Source organism: Cervus canadensis, chromosome 28 (genome assembly GCF_019320065.1).
Source record: "Cervus canadensis isolate Bull #8, Minnesota chromosome 28, ASM1932006v1, whole genome shotgun sequence".
In the NCBI taxonomy this organism is placed as follows: Eukaryota; Metazoa; Chordata; class Mammalia; order Artiodactyla; family Cervidae; genus Cervus; species Cervus canadensis.
In genome coordinates this window covers 3901696-3917585 of record NC_057413.1, presented here as the reverse complement: position 1 = coordinate 3917585, position 15890 = coordinate 3901696, and the positions used below count along the sequence as shown (strand labels likewise).

General features: G+C 50.1%; 1 long non-coding RNA gene across 1 annotated transcript; it reads left to right on the top strand.

Annotated features, from left to right (window-relative positions):
- The first annotated feature begins 505 nt into the window (after positions 1–505).
- LOC122430028 lies at positions 506–10195 on the top strand. The gene is made up of 4 exons (XR_006266210.1): positions 506–942; positions 8952–9001; positions 9386–9557; positions 9658–10195. It is a non-coding gene; the product is annotated as an uncharacterized LOC122430028 (long non-coding RNA).
- The last annotated feature ends 5695 nt before the right edge of the window (positions 10196–15890 follow it).

The window sequence follows — 15890 nt, the reverse complement described above, 5'->3', positions numbered from 1 at the left end:
AGCCACAGTGCATTTGTGAATTTCCAGAAAGGCTTTGGCACAGGGGACTCTGCTCTGTTCTGTGGCAGCCGGGATGGGAGGGGGTTCTAGGGGAGAATGTATACGTGTACATATATGACTTCCTGGCGGCCCAGAGGTAAAGAATCCGCCTGCAAAGCAGGAGACTCAGGTTTGATCCGTGGGTCGGGAAGATCCCCTGGAGAAGGAAATGGCAACCCACTCCAGTCTTCTTGCCTGGAGAATCCCATGGACAGAAGTGCCTGGTGGGCCACAGTCCATGGGGTTGCAGAAGCGTCGGATACAACGGAGCGACCCAGCATAGCACAGTGCTTAAGTGTGGCTGACTCCCTTCGCGGTTCACGGGAAACTATCACAACATTGTTAGTGGGCTATACCCCAGGACAAAGTAACAAGTTTAAAAAAAAGAGAGGGCTTTGGGTCAGAGCTGGGTGAGAGGTCAACGTCCATGGCTGATGCTGGAGGGTCGATTCCCCTGTAGAAGGGCTTTCCTGGGCCAGCCCGCACCCTGTCGCTGGGCCCGTGATGTCTCGACTCTGGGAAACACGTCAGGCCTCTGCTGTGTGGAACAGTGAATTCTGACAGCTGTGAGCGAGTTCTGGAGACTTGGGGGAAAGTGTGCTGAAGGGGGCCAGGTGGCGTCGCAGCTCCCGTCCTTGGAGGCTTATCACCCACCGACAGATAAACAGACTTGGCCCACATGACTCACGAGGGAGGCTTAACTCCTTCTGAGATTGCCAGTTCCCGGGAAACTGGGGGAAAAACAAGCAGAAAGAGGAAGGTTTGTTTGTTTGCTCGACAAATGTTTACCGAGCACCGTGACGTGGCGGCCTGTCCTCAGCCTCGGAAGATGCACAGCTCCAAGCAAGGCCGGCGAGTTCCCGGTCGTCCCGCAGTGTCCACTCCAGGGAGAGAGGACAAGAGGTATATTAGGCATTCAAATAAACAAATAAGAGAATCCACAAGCGGCCAGCGCCCTGGACACAGAGAACCAGGCGGTGGTTCTCAAATGTGAGACCCCGTCACACTCATATGGGGCTGGGCGGGGGGGGGGGAGGGAGGGGCAGTTAAAACACAGATGGCCTGGCCCCGGCCCAGCGTTTCTGGTTCGGTGTGTCCAGGGAGGGGCCAGGTAATCTGTCTTTCTCACAAGGTCTCAGGTGATGCCGTTGGTCCTGGTCCCTGGACCATACTTTGAGAGCGACTGAGGAGGGTCTCATGACAAGGTGGTGGGTGGGGGCAAATTTGGGAAGCCACTCAGGAAGGCTCAAGGAGGTCAGGGCTGTTCACGTCCCAACGGCTGAAGAGGCAGGCGTGGAGGCTCTCTGTTATTTGCAGTTCTTTTTGGAATGGACAGCTGCAAAGAAAGGAAAACAGTGTACCTCTCATCTCTCTCTCTCTCTTTCCACTTTTGTCCCTATTCAGATGAGCATTTGGAATCTCATTGTTCTGGGGAGCTGGCCATCTAGCTGGCCTCAAGGCATGATGCTACTTTGTGGCCTAGAATATTCCCATCTATTTGTTAGTTCTCACGAAGCAGCAGTTTAAAGCCGATCTGAGTTTAAACATTTCAGGAACATCCCTGATACCAGAGGGAAGGAGGTCCTTGTTCTGGTTGTAACCAGCTCTGAGGCTCCCTGGGTCCCGTCTCCTCAGTTACCCACTATGTAGGGTATGTGTTTGTGTGTGCTTTCTTTTTTAAAGTTTTATTAAAATACAGTTGATTTATATGTGTTAATTTCTGCTATACAGCCAAGGGATTCAGATACATACATACATATATTCTTTTCTCTTATGGCTTATCACAGAGTAGTGAATATAGTTCCCTGTGTTATATAATTTTTGCTGTTGTTGTTTAATTAAGTCATGTCCGACTGTTTGCAACCCCATGGATTGTAGCCTGCTTGACTCCTCCGTCCATGGGGTTCTCTTGGCAAGAATACTGGAGTGGGTTGCCATTTCCTTCTTCTGTGTTTTTTTTTAAAATATTTATTTTATTTATTTATTTGGCTGCACCATATCAGGTTGCAGCATGTGGGATCTAGTTTTCTGACCGGGGATGGAACCCGGGTCCCCTGGTTTTGGGAGGATGGAGTCTTAGCCACTGGACCACCAGGGAAGTCTGGTAGTTGTGTTTTTGTAAAATAAAGATAAAAAGCATCACAGATTAAAAGATCATAATTGACCTGAAGACAGAAGATATAACTCCTTCATCTTTCCATCCTCGGGGTCTAGCAGCAAGCCTGCCCTAACAGTAAGCCATGCATGCTTGTTGATTGCAAATATTCAATCAATTATTTAGTCACAACCAGGCACTATGCTAGGTGCTGGGAGTATAAAAACAAAGGCAGACCTGGCCCCTGCTCTCATGGAGTTCACAGTCTAGGTCAGGGATACAGACAAATTAACAGTCTTCCTTGATGGCTCAGACTGTAAAGACTCCGCCTGCAATGGGGGAGAGCCAGGTTTGATCCTGGGAGTTGAGAAGATCCCCTGGAGAAGGGAATGGCTACCCTTCCATTATTCTTGACTGGAGACTTCCATGGATGGGGGAGCCTGGTGGGGTCCAAAGAGTCAGATATGACTAAGAGACTAACACTTTCACCCCACGCTACCATATAGGGTGCTGTCTTGAAGTCTATACTAGAAGTGAGATGGGGCACTATGGAAACATATGGTCTAGGGAGGTCAGGAAGGCTTCCTGGAAGCAGTGGCAGATAACATGGAGGATGAGTGGGCTGGATAAGCAGGAGTGTGCGTCTGCTCAGGCCTGGAGGTGGGAGGCACCTCCCTGACTGGCTTCCGTTCAGGATAGCTGGGGCCGAGAACTGGGACATGCTCCTGAAGGGCACTGTAGGGAGGGGTTGGTGTTAGGGCACATGGAGGATGCGTCTTAGGGGTCTCACTGGCTCGTTGCCATTTACACCAAGCACAAAGGTTCTGCCTTACGTACCCAGTGGGAATCAGTCAAATACCTGGGGTGGGGAAACTTGCTGCGGTGTTGACTGGACTCTGTTTTGAGTTGGCTGTGTTTGAAGGTCCTGGTTCCCAGCCTTCACTTCCTCCCACCTGTTGAACGGGGAGGGCTGGGCAAACCTGTTTGGGTGAAGGAAGAGCTTGTTGAACTCTGTACCTTCAAAGAGCCTTCTTGGAACAGAAGTGACAACTCTATTATAATGTGGTTTGGGGGTGAAAGATCATGTCCAAAATGGTTGCTGAAACACTAAAATATGATTTTTGTGCCCAGCGAGGTGTAGCTGGCTTCCTGTGAGCGATGTCTACTCGCCTGGTGAGTAGGTCCTGGCTAATGACCCTGTGACCTGGGGCAAATCAGTTAGTCTTTTGGCACCCAACTTATTTACAGTTACAAAATGGAAGGTCAGAGGATGTTGTGCGTAGGAATGAGATGGTGATTGTGAAAACACTGGGCTCTTTCTGGACAACATCAAGCGTCCAGGACATGGGCTGTTAGAGGCATTTAGTTTAGTTGAGTTGATATGGCAATGGTCACCGCTTCTGCTGTGTGTCTGGGCGTCCTTAATGGTTAAGTATGCAGCCCAGAATCTGTGTCTAGTTTACTTCCGTAAAAATACTTTCTCCTTGCTTTTATATAGACTTTCTCCTATTTTATTTATTCAAAGACTAGTACGTTCAGAAACTTTAGGTTAATAAAACATCCCCAGTAGAAAGAGAAGGGGCCAGGTACAACTTTTCCAATTAATTTTGCATTAACTTGGAAAAGCTGTGGATTTGCAGCGGGAAGTTTGTGTTTTGTGTGAGAAAAGTGCATCGTCTCAGAAACTCTTTGGATCCCTTGCTGTCCTTTCAGAAAAGGTGATTGAGATTCCCCAGGGCACCCCACTGCTGTCTCCAGCAGGCTGCACCCCCTTTTGAAGAACTCGGGTCTTGTTCAGACTTGCAGATTGAATCACTCCCTCTGTCCCGATGGACTTGTTTTCCGGCCAGGCTTCCTCCTGTGGCAGCTGACCTGGATTTTCTCTCTTCCACTTGGGTTTTTTTTTTGACCCCAAGAGATACTGAGGTTCAGACGGGCGTTACTTGGAGGGGAGAGGCACGCAGCATTTTCTAATTGTTCAGGATGTTCTATTTCTTGGGCTGGCTCCCACGTTCGTTTTGCAGGCATGAAAGGAACTCTCCACTCTGGACACGGAGTGAGTCTTTTCATGCGGGTTTTTCTTTTTTCCATGCCTGATTTCCTTCCCATTTCTCTCCACCATTTTGAAGAATGGCATGGACGGTGGAGAAAAGCACTTTCATGTTAAAATGTGAGCCACGTGCTTGGTGCAAGAAAGCAGGGAGTTACTCATCCTAACAGGCTAATGCCAAATGCAAATGACAATTCGAGGCTGAGCAAAATAAACTCACTTTTTAAACCCTGAGGTCCAACCAGCAGATTCCTAAAGGGAAGCTAAGTGCCTTTAATGAGCTTTTGGATGAAGCACATTCTCCCCAATTCCTGTTCTTCTGTAGATATCTTAAGGCAGCATAATTGGAATCGGAGCTAGATTTCTATATTCTCTCTCTCTCTTTTTCCCTCTGATGGATGAAAATTAGGGTTTACTTAATATCAGTTATCTATTGCATTTTTAAAATTTTAATGACATTTTATTTAACCAAATATACGTAAAACATTATCATTTTAACATGTAATAAGTTTAAAATTATTGAGATAATTTACATTTTTTTTCTTGCAAAATGTTGGAGACCCAGTGTGCCTTTCATAGTAACAGCACATCTCAGTTTTGACCATCTGTACTTCAAATACTCAATAGCCGCTAGCCATTTGTGGCCGCCTGTTCAACAGTAGAGCAATTGTAGGTATCAGTTCAGTTCAGTTCAGTCGCTCAGTCATGTCCAACTCTTTGCAACCCCATGAACTGCAGCATGCCCGGCCTCCCTGTCCATCACCAACTCCCAGAGTTTACCCAAACTCATGTCCATTGAGTCAGTGATGCCATCCAGCCATCTAATCCTCTGTCGTCCCCTTCTCCTCCTGCCCTCAATCTTTCCCAACATCAGGGTCTTTTCAAATGAGTCAGCTCTTTGTATCAGGTGGCCAAAATATTGGAGTTTCAGCTTCAACATCCGTCCTTCCAATGAACACCCGGGACTGATCTCCTTTAGGATGGACTGGTTGGATCTCCTTGCAGTCCAAGGGACTCTCAAGAGTCTTCTCCAACACCACAGTTCAAAAGCTTCAATTCTTCAGCGCTCAGCTTTCTTTGTAGTCCAACTTTCACATCCATACACGACTATTGGAAAAATTACAGCCTTGACTCGACAGACCTTTGTTGACAAAGTAATGTCTCTGCTTTTTAATATGCTGTCTAGGTTGGTCATAACTTTCCTTCCAAGGAGTAAGCGTCTTTTAATTTCATTGCTGCAGTCACCATCTGCAGTGATTTTGGAGCCCCCAAAAATAAAGTCAGTCACTGTTTCCACTGTTTCCCCATCTATTTGCCATGAAGTGATGGGACCGGATGCCATGATCTTAGTTTTCTGAATGTTGAGCTTTAAGCCAACTTTTTCATTTAGGTTAAATATAAATATAGCTCCAGATTAATCACCTTAAGGATTTAAAGAGAGCAGAGTGATATTCCAGCATCTTCTGAGGCTGCAAGATTTCACTGACGGTAAACTCCAGGAATAACAATAATCGTTCACGTTATTAGATATACTTCCCTATCAGCTTGAATTTAGGTTTAAATAACAGAAAGTGAAATGAAATTAAAAAGGAAAAAGCATATGTTACAAAATTCAAAAAAAGGTAACATTTGGTACATTTTTGTATTCTCTTAAAATCCAAACTTGGCTTCAAATGGAAGAGCATTCCAAGTTCAATGTGTGTGTGTGTGTGTGCGCGCACACACGTGCGCATGCTCAGTTCCTCAGTCGTGTCTGACTCTTTGTGACCCCATGGACTGTAGCCCTCCAGGCTCCTCTGTCCATGGAATTTTCCAGGCAAGAATACTGGAGTGGGTTGCCATTTCCTTCTCCAGGATCTTCCTGACCCAGGGGTCGAACCCGCATCTCCTGCATCCCCCGCATCTCCTGCATTGCACGTGGATTCTCTACCACTTGAGCCACCGGGGACGCTGGGTAGAAACCATCTAATTCAGAGACTGCCTTCCTACCTACAGCGTTTAAGAAAATCCCGCCTGGGACTTAGGGGCATGCCTTCCAACACACAGAGCATTCGGCATGCAGGGGAGACAGAGCGTGAACCTTCTTTCAAGGAAAGGAAAAGAAAGCATAAAGGGGTCAGGAGAAGAGTCAGTCTTCAGGTCTAGTTAGAGGCTGAGCTGAGACTTCCTCATCCCAGACCCGAGCAGATGACAAAGTGTTTCCTCAGAGCCGCGAGAGGACGGCAGGGAGTGATGACCACGTCTTATGCCCTGCACACGGCCGGAGGCTGAGCGGATGAGTTCTTGGTTCTCATGCAACATTACAAGGAAGGGAGGTGAGATGGGCCAGATTAGGAATGTTCCCGGGCCTGCTGGCCGTACTGACCAGAGTAGCCTGCGGCTGCACCTCTTTGCTCACCTCAGACAGGAATTTGGGAAAGTGAAGCAGAGTTATTATCTGAATACTTGTCTGCAGCTGTGGGAATGGAAGCCGCCCTGAACTCACAGCAGATTCCAGATGCATCATCCCCCTTTCCTAGATCATGTGGCCACTTGAATCATTCCAGGGTTCAGTTCAGTTCAGTTCAGTCACTCAGTGGTGTCCAACTCTTTGCGACCCCACAAACCACAGCATGCCAGGCCTCCCTGTCCATCACCAACTCGGGGAGTTTACTCAAACTCATGTCCATTGAGTCAGTGATGCCATCCAACCATCTCATCTTCTGTCATCCCCTTCTCCTCCTGCCCTCAATCTTTCCCAGCATCAGGGTCTTTTCCAATGAGTCAGCTCTTCACCTCAGGTGGCTAAAGTACTGGAGCTTCAGCTTTAGCATCAGTCCTTCCAATGAACACCCAGGACTGATTTCCTTTAGAGTGGACTGGTTGGATTCCAGGGTAATTCCTTATTATCAGTACTTTTCTGCTCAGCACTGAGCAGTTATAAATGGGGCGTTTGATGATGCTGATGATAAGACAGTTTGCTTGCTTGAATTGGGATCCAAATAAGGTTTACATTGCGGGGTTGTTATATGCCTGTCTTCTTTAATCTGTTTGTTGTTGTTCAGTCATTAAGTCATGTCTGACTCTCTGAAACCCCATGGACTGCAGCATGCCCACTTCCCTGTCCTTCACCATCTCCCAGAGTTTACTCAAACTCATGTCCACTGAGTCAGTGATGCCATCCAACCATCTCATCTTCTGTCACCACCTTTTCCTCCTGCCCTCAATCTTTCCCAGCATCAGGGTCTTTTCCAAAGAGTTGGCTCTTCTCATCAGGTGGCCAAAGTGTTCAAATTTAATCTATAGCTCTCCGCTTTCCCTTTTCTTCCTTGCCATTTTCCAGTTTTTGCTTGTTTTTGAAGAAACCAGGTCGTTTTTCCCATGGAGTTTCCCACAGTCTTCATTTTGCTGATTGAAGCTCAGGGTGTTGTTTATCACTGGGCTGTGTCACCTGCATTTCTGAGCCTCTGAGTTGGCAGTGAGATCTGACTTCACCTGAGTGAGATTTCCTTCGGCACAAAGCCCCACCTGGAAGTGGTCTCATCATCTCTGACCTCAGCTCTGTCTCCCTCTTGTTCAGGCCGTTTCTGCCCCCTGGTCTTGAACACTAGGCACGCGCTCTCCAAAGGGCCCGCCCAGCTTCCCCACCTGCCTCTCGCCGCCTTCGAGTCTTGGCTCAAAGGTTCTCTTCTTGATGAGGGCGGCCCTGACCACACGGAACCTTGACCAGCACTTCCGGTCACAGAGCAGTGCCTGACACGTGATGTGGTCCCTCCGTCTGCGCAGGATGAGTTAAAGACAGGGAACCACGTTCCTCCCATCTTACTCTGCCTGGGATGCCACTGGCAATTACAGCGCATGTTTCCTCGGGTGCCAGGCACCACTCAGCCCCAGGCGTGCTGTGCGCTGAATGCGGGGCTTATTTCAACGTCACTCAGCATAGGGCAGGTCCTACTGTTGTCCTCCTACAGACAAGACTGGCGGGCTTGGAGGTGCCCTGCCCAGGGCCTCCAAGGAAAGGCTTGTGGCTCCAGCCTTGAGGAATGCAGTCAGCAGAGAGCCTGCAGCCATCAGCCTCTTGTTCAGAGTCACACGTACCCTGGGCTGTGTACACGGGTGGATCCCAGCAGGAGGACAAAAACCTGGCCACCAAGCCCCAGCCTTGATGGACCAACACATGCTCCCCAAATCCCCATGGGACCAGCTCAGCCTTTGTCCAAGTTCAGCTTCTCTTTCTGCCCGAACTTGACGGCTCCACCCCTGTCTCTGAAGGTGTCCGTGTTCAGCACGTGTGCTCAGTTGTATCCGACTCTTTATGACCCCACTGACTGTAGCCCACCAGGCTCCCCTGTCCGTGGGGTCTCCCAGGCAAGGGTACTGGAGTGGGTTGCCATTTCCTTCTCCAGGGGATCTTCCCCACCCAGGGATCGAACCCGAGTCTGGTGCATTAGCAGGTAGATTCTTTACCACTGCACCCCCGGGGGAGCCTAATAAATGCTCTGCAAGCCAAACTCCATCTCAACCTCCACATCCTGGAAACCCCAACTTGTGATGCCAAGGAAGCAAAATCTCAGAAAGTGAGCTGAGCTTCCCAGGGTCCCAGTGCAGTGCTGGCAGAGGAGGAATTTGACCGGGCTCTGGTCTCTCCGGTGGGATGTGCTGTTTCCAGAAGCACCACATACCTCCCAGAGCCCTGAATCTGGGGAAGTCCCATCCACACTGGGCCTCTGCTCTGGGTTTCAGCTGCTTGGGTGAGGCAGCCTAGCCACATTCAACATGTCTCTGCAGGAAACTGGATTCTCGGTCACAGCTGGTGACCTACACTGCAGTGTAAGAAGGTGAGCTGTCCATTTCCTAAGCGGCAACTAGGAAAAGGTTCACGGAGGGGGAGGAGGAGGAGGGGCTGTGGAAGAGGATGTTCTCACCGTTGCAGGTGGGAACGGTACGGCCATTTCAGAGTTTTGACAAAAACCCTTAAAAACAGTAGTCTTTGATTTCCTCATTTCAGTAAATTAACGTACGGGGAATGGAAAGAAAAAAACAAAAGAGGAAAGGGATCAGCAGTCCCTGTGAGTCCCTGCTTTTGTCCTTGGGGCTTTGGTGCCCTCAGGATCAAAAACCTCACTTTATCTCCTGGCCGCTGGGTAGGTCCCTCCCCTGTGTCCCAGAGGTTGGTTACTTAACTTACCTTTTTATGTTCAACCCCTGGCCGCACTTTGTAGTTTAGAACGCATGATGGTTAGACGGCATCACCGACTCAATGGACATGAATCTGAGCCAGCTTCAGGAGACAGTGGGGAACAGAGGGACCTGGCAGGCTGCAGTCCATGAGGTCGCAGAGTTGGACATGACGTAGCAACCGAACAACAACAATCACTGTGTAATCTGTTTATGGTCTGTTCTTCCCCTCTAGACTTTGGGGGTCCTCGGGTCAGGGGCTCTGTCACGACCTTGTGTTTCTCTGGTGACCTTTTGCGTTCCTCTCTCCTTGCAGGGGGGAGGCACTGATGACATCCTTGGTGAACAAAGTGACTGAAGGTTAAGTGGTGAGCAGTGGCTTATCTTCTAGAACGGCAGTTCCTGCAGGCGATGGGTGTACATGGCAGGGAGGAGACTATCACAGAGCCGCAGCGTCCCTACTGACTCCTAGACCAATGAGCTTCTGATTCCTTTGTTCAGCTACTGGATGGAGCCCTGGGCTTTTATCCACGTTTCCTTAAGAAGTAAAGGCTGACTTTATTGCACTTTGCAGATACTGCGATTGTTTTTTTGTTTTTTTTTTAATTGAAGGTTTGGGGCAACCCTGTGATGTCAGATGATGGTTAACTTTTTTTTAGCATTAAAAGTTTTTTTTTTAAGTCTTTATTGAATTTGTAACAATATTGCTTCTGCTTTATGTTTTGATTGTTTGGCTGCGAGAGATCTGAGCCGCCTAACCAGGGATCAAACCCGTGCCTCTTGTACTGGAAGGTGAGGACTTAATCACTGGACCACCAGGGAAGACCCCTGGCAATAAAGTATTTTAAATTAAAGTATGCACACTGTTTTTCTAGACATCATGCTCTTGTGCACTTTATAGACTACAAGTGAAGTGCAGACATAACTCATATGCCTGGGAAACCAAAGCCCGTGTGTGACTTGCTCTGTCGGGACACCCGCTTTATTGTGTGGTCTGGAACCCAGCCCGCGGAGTCTCCGAGGTCTGCCCGTGTGTGTTCTCCTGGTCCCGTCTGGCTCCTGCTTCGGGCCCAGGTGGAACTCCCTCCCAGCTCACTTGCCACGGGAGGAAAAAGCCCGGGCAGGCATTCCCCAGGTGGGACCCAAACCACCCTGCCTTCTTTCTCTGGGTGACTCTTTGATCTCTTGTTCCCTGGAAACTTGAGGCTCCTTGAAGAATTCTCCCTTCTTTACCCAAAAGCAGTGAACTCTTAACAACGAACCACATTTTGCAGAGTCCTCCAGCCCGGGGCCGAGGGTCTGCAGGCTGGGGTGTGTCCGCAGAGGCGGTGGCAGGGGCGAGCTGGCTCATCCTCGTCCCCTAACGAGGATGTGGAGGCTGGCTCATCACTGGCTCCAGAGGAAAGCAGGGCGATAGCTGGAAAAAAGGGCGCGATCAAGGGGAGGTTCGCCTCCAGAAGAGGGCTCCGTCCACGTGCAAGGTTAAAAATGCGCTCCCCAGGCGGCTCAGTGGTAAAGAATCTGCCTGTCAACGCAAGAGAGAAAACACGAGATAAAGCTCTGATCCCTGGGTCAGGACGGTCTCCTGGAGAAGGAAACGGCAACCCGCTCCAGTGTTCTTGCCTGAAAAATCCCACGGATGGAGGAACTTGGCGGCTACAGTCCATGGGGCCGCGAAGAGTTGGACATCACTGAGCAACTTAGTGCAGGAGTACAAGGTGAAAACCCCACGTCGGTGAGCATTCCCTGGGCTCTGGTCAAGGCAGAGCCACGGGGCACAGTGATGCGCGCCCAAGGGAAAAGCAAGCTGGGGGTGGAGACGTGAGGGGGCTCAGGGGGGAAGGCGGAGGCAGGGAGAGAGCAGAGGGGCAGCGAGGGTCCACTCTGGAGAGAGAGACGGGGCATGTGGTACGGGAGCAAACTCCCCAGGGGACGACAGAGTCCAGGTTACAGAGCCACAGTGTGGTTGGAGGGTAGTCTGCATTAGAGGCGCCTGGGGAATGAAAAATATACTGATGCTGGGCCTTTTCCCAAGGCAGTCTAACCTAATTGGCCTGGAGTTTGGCCCAAGGGATTTGGATGAGCCAGCTGGTTAGGAGCACCAGCTCTAGACTTCAGAAAGGGGGCAGTGCCTCTCCTGGGGGCGGGGAGGGGGAGGGAGGGCTGGTGGGGACCTGAGAACAGTCAGGCGCGCTTTCCTAGTTCTTTCAGTCACACGTCTCAGTCTCTGACTGCAGACGAGTCCCCTGCAGGTCTTGCTGAAATGCAGATTCTGGATAGCAGGGCTGGGCGGGGCCTAAGACTCTGCATTTGTAACTCACTCCTGGGGTGCCACTGCTGCCGGACCCTGTTTTGATTGCATGCTCAGTCGTGTCTGACTTTTTGTGACCCCATGGACTCTAACCTGCCAGGCTCTTCTGTCCAGGGGATTTTCCAAGCAAGAGTACTGGGGTGGGTTGCCATTTCCCCCTCTAGGGGATCGTCATGAACCAAGGATTGCAACCAGGTCTCCTGGGACTCCTGCATTGGAAGGTGGACTCTTTACCACTGAGCCACCTGGGAAGCCCAATGCTTTGGTTGGTAAGGCTTAAAGTTCACAGAGGGTTTCATGTCGACCCCCTTGTTTTGCGTCAGACACGACCTGGCCTACATGACGTGGCTCTTACGGTCCTGATTGTACAGGAGAGGGAAGGAGGTCAGAGAGGGGCAGGCAGAGGAGCAGAGGGTGGCCCCGGGCAGCGATGTCTGGTGGGCCTTTGAGCACTGCGCCACTTTCATCAGCTCATGGGTGAGAAACGGCTGCAGGTCCCATCACTCGCCTCAGAGGATGGCGCAGAGCTCAGGTCTCCCTGCTCCAGGGCCTGAGCCAGTCCTGGGAGCCAGTGAGGGCCTCAGGCCGCCTGCTCTGAGGACAGGCCTGGGTGTGTGACTCCGTGGGGTGTGAGGGCTCACAGATGGATCGCAGTCCCAGGAGGCCACTAGCTGAGCCAGCTGGGCTATTTCGGAAGGTGAAGAGCAGAGACCAAGGTCTGTTGCTGCAGGTGATGGGGTTTGGTGGGGGGACACCCAGAGAAAGACGGGAGGTGGGAGATGCTGCCACAGGCCTCTCGGGGACGGGAAGGATGGTCAAGGTTGAGCGTTACCCTGGCAACCAGCTCTTCTCCGTCTAGAAACGGTGGTACCCGTCACTGCGGAACGTCCTCTCTCTCCCCTCTCGTCCTGCTGCTTCTTCGCCCTTCTCCCTGTGGCCTGGGGACTCCTTTTCTGCCTTTACTTGTCCGGCTCCCTGCTTCCTGTGACCATCGGCTCCTGTGACCAGCTGTGTGCGTTATATTCAGAAATCCTTAGCAGTAAATGTCTAGTTTGAGGATGGGCCTGGAGTTGGGGTCATAGTGCCCCTCTCAGGCCGGTCTCCAGGTGGCCACTTTGGGGTCCAGTCGGCCGAGATCAAGGCAGCAGGGGGAGATGGATGACTCAGAGCAGGTGCCCGAGCTACCCGGGGGTGTGGCGGCCCTCAGAGGGCAAGCAAAGCTGAGCCCTCATTCTGGGGGACTTGAGAAGAACTGGGATACTAAGCACGTTTCCCAGAAGTTCCAGGATTTCCAGGTGAGGGGAATGAGAATTTGCATTTTCTGGGCCTGAAGTGTTGGGCAGGGCTGTGGCGTCTGGAGCAACCCACGAGACCACAGGTGGGTGAAAGAGTGGGCAGCGTTGGACGAGGTCAAGGAAGATGATAAGCACCTGTGGGTTGAGTTGATGGTCCGTACACCCCACTTCCTGGGGTCGGTCCTGATCCTGGGCACGGAAGTCAGGCTGGGCCTGGAGGACTGGTGGCAGAGACGGACTGACCCAGGCCACGGTGGACGAGCACAGAGGGGCCCACGTGCAGAGAACCAGGGAAACAGCGTGTCTACACGGGAAGCGGACTCTGCACGTCACGCACGTGGTCGGGACCTGTTCTCAAACGAAGAGATTTCCGTACGCATTTGTAAACTCGTAAGCGCTGGCAAAAGCACCTAATCTGTGCACACTTTTCTTTTTTTGGCTGTGACGTGTGGCTTGCAGGATCTTAGTTCCCCAGGAATGAACCTAGGCCCCCAGCAGTGAAAGCACTGCGTCCTAACCACTGGACGCCAGGAAATTCCCAACATAGTCTTCATTATTTCAATTTGGTTTTTGCTTTTTAAAAGAATTTTATTAAAGGATAGTTGAGTTGCAATGTTGTGTTAATTTCTTCTATACAGCAAAGTGACTCAGTTACACATATATATTAATATATTCTTTTTCATATTCTTTTCCATTAAGGTTTATCACAGGATGTTGAATACAGTTCCCTGTGCTATATAGTAGGACCTTGCTGTTTCTCCTTCCTGTATATAACAGTTTACCTCTGATCATCCCAGATTCTCAATCCTTTGCTCCCCATCCCCCACCCCTTTGGCAACTTTAAGTCTATTCTCTATGTCTGTGAGTCTGTTTTTGGTTTGTAGATATATTGGTTTGTATTGTATTTTAGATTCCACATATAAGTGATATCATATAATATTTGCTTTCTGACTAGTTCACTGAGCATGATCATCTCTGGGTCCATCCATGTCACTGAAAATGGCACTATTTCATTCTTCATGATGGCTGAGTAATACTGCAAACATATTTCTAAGCTAATTAGTTCTGTGTGTTGTGTCTGCCTTTCCTGCTAGACCGTGGTTGTCTGAGCAGGATCCGTGCCTTTTCAGAAGGCTTCTTTTTGCATCGTCTGTCTCTTCACACAGACTGTGCCCCGGTGACATGGACCCTCGTGGACCCCTACTCGTAGGGAGGTGAGTGGGCCTTACCCCGACACACTCACTGGGTGAGTGGGATTATCACCATGCCTTACATGAGATGCAGTAGTGGTTTCCGGTACTACCGCTGGGCTTCGAATCCTGGCTCTGTGGTCTTATGCAGGGCGTTTCATTTTTCCAAGCCTTGATTTTTCCATCTATGAAAAGATATGATTTACCTCATAAAATTAGAATGAAATTTGAGACACTTGTTCTATATGTAAGACTTAAAAAAAAAAAGTTTATTAATTTGGCTGGGCCCTGTGGTGCGTGGAATCTTCCATCCTCATTGTGGCATGCGGGATCTTTAGTTGCAGCATGTAAACTCTTAGTTTCGGCATGCGGGATCTAGTTTCCTGACTAGGGATCAAACCTGGGCCCCCTGCATTGGGAGTGTGTCGTCTTAGCCACTGGATCACCGGGGAAGTCCCCATATATATGCAAGACTTCTAGCACAGTACCTGTCACATAGCAAAAGCTAACGAATTTGGGTATTATTACTGTGAGCAGAAAGCCTGGGTCTTGCTCCAGGCTGTGAGCTTATTCATTATTATTTATTGAGCAGTTACTGTGTGCTAACCCTTGTGTTCAGCGGATGAGATGGTTGGATGGCATCACTGATTCAATGGATATGAACTTGAGCAAACTCCTGGAGATGGTGAGGGACAGGGCAGCCTGATGTGCTGCAGTCCACAGGGTCGTGAAGTCAGATGCCATTTAACAGCAACCAGCCTTGTTATGTGCTCTGCCCTAGTTAATCTTCACAAAACGGTAAATATTTTTTTTTTCCTTCCTATTTTATAGATGAGGAAATGGTGGCCCAGAGAGGTTAAGTTCTTAACTGAGGTCACCCCACTGTTAGATGATTCAGCCAATATTTAAATCCGCTAACGTTTATGCTTATGTTTGTCGCCATTGTGCTAAGTTGCCTGTTTGCAAGGCCTGAGCTCAGTCCTGGGTTTAAAATGAGGCAAGAACAACATTTAGGCTCTGCCCTCGTGACTTGGGCTAGCCCCGCCAGTCTGGTTTGCTTGCGAGCCACTTAGGAGTACAGCGGGAGTGTGCGTTACAACTCTGAGGGTCAGCAGACAAGCTCCCAAGCTGCCTGCCCCGAGACCTGCAGTCATCTCAGCCCTCAGTGAGTGAGCCCGCCTCCACTGCCTGGGCTGTCTGCACACCTGGGGCTGCCCACCTCCTGTGAAGCAAGTCCTCTGTTCCTAATCTGGTTTCTGCTGCCTCTGCCAGACCCAGGTCTCCTGCGTACAGAAGATGCTCAAGAAATGCCACCTGCGTGATGAGTGAAAACCTGTGTGATGAAGGCTAAGCCCCACGTTTCAGGTACACTGTATGCCAGTCTGACACTGTCAGATCGTGGGGCTGGGGAAGACTCTTGAGAGTCCCTCGGACTGCAAGGAAATCAAGTCAGTCCATCCCAAAGGAAATCAACCCTGAATATTCGTTGGAAGGACTGATGCTGAAGCTGAAGCTCCAATAGTTTGGCCACCTGATGTGAAGAGCCAACTCATTGGAAAAGACTCTGATGCTGGGAAAGATTGAGGGCAGGAGGAGATGGGGGTGACAGAGGATGAGATGGTTGGATGACATCACCGACTCAATGGACATGAGTCTGAGCAAACTCCAGGAGATAGTGGAGGACAGAGGAGCCTGTTGAGCTGCAGTCCATGGGGTCACAAAGAGTAGGAGATAACCGAGTGCCTGAATGAAA